This window comes from Meriones unguiculatus, chromosome 14 (genome assembly GCF_030254825.1).
Source record: "Meriones unguiculatus strain TT.TT164.6M chromosome 14, Bangor_MerUng_6.1, whole genome shotgun sequence".
NCBI lineage: Eukaryota > Metazoa > Chordata > Mammalia > Rodentia > Muridae > Meriones > Meriones unguiculatus.
Window position 1 is genome coordinate 11,563,552 of NC_083361.1, and position 4,423 is coordinate 11,567,974.

A 4,423-nucleotide genomic window follows, 5' to 3' on the forward strand; every position below is an offset into this window, starting at 1 on the left:
TTGGTTGCCATGCAAGGGGTTAAGAGAGAGAGAGGGAGGAAATGATAGCAACAAAATGGCCAGATTACATGGTCAAGAGGAGGAAAGGATGCCTCTGCCCTGGAAAATTTAGGGTAGAGGGCTGCCAGTAGAGGGTTGCCAGCCAAGCAAGGCCTCAGGTAGGGACTGAAGAATGCTGGGAGAACCTGAAGCTGCTTGTACTGATCCTGAGCACACCTTTCCAGCATTTAGTTAATAATAAGTGACTAACAGGCATAGATTCTCTTCTGGCTACTTCCTGCTGACACTGGGGGCATTGTAGGGAGGTCAAAAGGCTGAAATACTGGCCAAGTCCAGGAAGAGCAGGCTGCTTTGATGCTGTCCAGGGCCTGTAATAACATCCATGACTGGGAGGAAAAGTGCAGGTCCAGCTTGATGGAAATCTTCGAGGTCAGACTTGAACACTTGTGGCAGCTACTTTGGCACTGTTGTGGATATAGGAAACACCTGGGTCTGGCAGGAGACTGAAGATAAAGATAAGTTAAGTAGGTTATGGAGAAAATCCTTTAGCTGTACATTGAAAACTTTTAGGAGAGCAAACAGACTTGGAAGGTTTGGATCAAAAAGACATGAACATGGGAACCTCTGTTTACCTGAAGAAACTTTCATTTACCTGGTCATTGGCAGTAATTAAAAAGGCTTTTCCCTGGAAATTTAAGGAAATTGAGGCCATATTTGGTTACAGAAGTGTGTAAACTTAAACGCCCTTAAAGCAGGCACTACGTTTAGAAACCTGAAATTCTTCAGAAGACATCTCAGAGGAGAATCTGGAGGAACAGATAAATGGACTATTCCCATTGGGAGGGTAGGGGTCAGTCACCTGTCAAGGTGTCCCATGAGCAAGGTTTAACCCAGTAGAAATTGTCCTATCTAATCCAACAGCTCATCAGCTTTTGGCCAGAGACCAGGGGCACAGCTGCCCAAGGACACACAGTTTACCTAGCACTGCAGTTTTTGTAGGCAAATGTGAGGGGGAGAAACTGTGCACATAGAGGGAAAAAAATATCTCCCAGGGGAAAGAGGAAGTCCTAAATGGAGGTCAGCAGAAAGAGTTGACTGTAGCTAGTGAAGACTGTGGTTGGGGGGGAGGGTCCCTCTGTCTCAAAAGATAGTAGGAAATTGCCAGATGTTGAATGGTCAAGTTTCCCCTACCAAGAGAGGCATTTTATGCTGATAAATGAGGTGAACTCACCAGTCTAGTGGCTTGCCAATGAGAAGAAGTCACCAATCTAGCCAGTGTTGCATGCAGCAGATAGCAATCTGGTAGCCAGGAAAGGGAAGTCCCAAAACTAGGGAAAGGGGAGGAATCCCACCTTCTGAGATAGGCAATAAGTACAGTACTTATCTGGAGCCCAATTGACTTGAGAGGTGGATTCAGGTGTATTTCCTGCAGCTTACAAGAATTACGTTTAAGTTTTATGAAGGAGATAAAACGTTAGACATGTTAGCATCACAATTGTAATTTGCATTGAAATATGCATTGTAGAAAAGGCAGTAGACATACAGATTTGTGTTTACAGCATAAGTAGTCTTTCAGGTGAGCTCTGAAAAGGCAGGGGCCCTTCATGAAGTAGAAGGGACAAACGCTCACTTGTACAAGTACACATTATGGAGATTTAAAATATTGAGCTTGGAACCATGATAGTGGGTGGTATAGTGGCATGTTTTTATATTAGACTTAGATTAAGAAATCAGAGCTCTATTAATAAAGGTCAAAGCTCTGGATAGTCACTATAACAGTAGCATAGCAACAGGAGGAACTATTAAGCCTTTTTACCTATTTAGGATACCTTAAATCACCTTAGACCTTGCAGCCTTTATAACTTGCATTTATCAACCCTAAAACATATTTAGACCATCAAACATTTATAACTTATATTTACCAATCTTAAGACACTTTTAGAGTCTCAAACATGTATAGTTGGCATTACCAATCTCAAGACATTTTTTTTTTAGATCCTCAAACAACATTTTTTGACCTTTTTATCTAGTTATTTTACCATGAAACATAGGTGAGACTGCTATGAACATTTATTGTCCTTTAGCTAAATAAAGGGATGAGAAAAGGTTTTATTTAGGCCTGTTTCTTGAGTCTCGCAACAAGGCATATTGTGTCTAGGCCTGACAATAGCAACTCTAGGACTTAGGCTTAAGGCCTGGTCTCCTCCATGTGACGAGAACTGAGAAGGCATCTGAAGTCTCCCAACACAGAAGTTGGCAACATGTCTATGTGACCCCATTGTGAGGCCAAAACAGACCTGCAATGTTACCCTAGGTTGGGCGAGGGTGGTAGAGGTCATTCAATCAAGGAGCCATTTGTCCTCTGCCAGGTCAAAGAGCTGGAAGGCTGGAAGTATCTGTGGCTCTTGTGCTGGTTGAGCCTCCATGGCTGGGCATAGAGGACAAACCTGCATGGGAGCATTTTGACTTTCATAGGCCAGTTTGCTGGCAGGCAGCATGGCTTGTTGAGGCAGCTGTGTGACCAGCATCTCCTTTGGCTGCATTTGAAACAGCCACCTGGAAGAACCGAATTTTGGCTATACCCTGGGATGGGGCATTGCAGACCTCTTGGGTTTTTTTTTTTTTTTTTTGTGCGTGAATGTCAACATCCTCAGAGTAGCAGCCAAGGTCTGGAGCATAGTTTTTGCTCTGGATGAGCCTGTTGGGAAGTCTCTTCTCTTATTATTTTTACCAACTCCTGTATGGTGACTCAATGACCATCCACAGCTGTTTATTAAAGATGGCAGTAAAACCGTGTTTTCATCTGTAGGACTATAAATATATTTTTGTACATGTTAGAGGGCTTGATAATCTATGAGATGGCTAACTATTAACTTGCACTCGTTAACCATTAAATATTAGGACTTTAGGTTTTGTCCTTGTTAAGTTGGAGCCTTAAAAGTCATAAATATAGTCCATTAAAGTGAGAGCACAACAGTTTTTAGTATGATTTAGTATATAAAAAGCCGGCTACCTCTGACATAATCTGATTGGCCTTCTCTTTGATCACCTCCCCCTGAGGGGGAAGCAGCCTTACCAGACCACAGAAGATGACAATGCAGCCACTCCTGATGTGATCTGATAGACTAAGATGAAAAAGAAGAAGAAAAGGACCTCCCTTATCAGTGGACTTGGGGAGGGGCATGCTTGAAGAAGAGGGAGGAGAGGGTGGGACCGGGAGGGGAGGAGGGAGGAGTTTATGGGGGGATACAAAGTGAATAAAGTGTAATTAATAAAATAAAATTTTAAAAAAGCTCATAGCTTATAAAGGTCTAAGGCTATACTATAGATTAAAAATAATACCATCTTTAGAAAACAATACCAAGCATATTTTAACCTATTGATAGTAAAAATATAGCACAATGACCAAGTTTTAACATAAATACCTCTAAAATTAATAGATCTTAATTTAGAATGTTGGTAAAAACCTGTACATAGTAACCCAAGTTATGAGTTTCAAAACCAACAACATAGTAGAACAGTATAAAGAAATTTTAAAATTATATTTGAATTTATTATAGCAAACCCATTAGCCAGAAAGCCTCAGATCATAGGCAGCTCATGGCAGGAGAAACAGCATTTATTAATTTAGGAATTTATAAAGACATAGGCAGCTAGATGTACACTTTAAATTAACTTAATTTGAAAAGATCTTTATAACTTTGAAATTTTATTATTATGTAAAATTTATTTTGAAGCAGAGTTGAATCATATATTGTAAAACATAACCTGAATTTTTATAAAAGTCCATACCAATTTAAAATGATGCTTGTTGCTGTCCTAGTCTAAAAGGAGCTAAAATAAACAGTTAGTTATGATTAAGGAAGTCTTATAAATGTAAACCAAATGAGAAATTATATAAATCTTTAGATAAAAATTTAAAGCATTTAAAAAATATACATATATATATATATATATATATGAGAGAGAGAGAGAGAGAGAGAGAGAGAGAGAGAGAGAGAGCGCAGAGTATACAGAAATCAGGAAGAAAAGATTTTTTTAAAAGCTTGGAAATAGCACCTTTAGAGGTCAGAATATTGAGAGCCAGTGTATAATACGTTCACGGCTTGAAGTTTTGCAGGAGCGGGGGAGGAGTGAGCGCATGGCAAGGCTGCGTTCTTGTAGAGGGAATCTCATTGGCAGGAAAGGATAGTGGCAGAATTGCTCTAAATCAAGATGGCTGTGAAGCTATGACTCCATCCACCTTTTCCCAAAACCAACATGGCTGCAGAAGTTCCCCAGAAAATTTAAAATTTTGTCTGTGGTTCCTGACTCAGTGGTGCAAATCTGTGTGTGCAGGGACCCCAGTACTTGCTTACTAAGAAGCAGGCTGTCTGTCTGAAGCCGATTTTTCACACCATGTGAGTCCCTGGGGCTCTTCTCG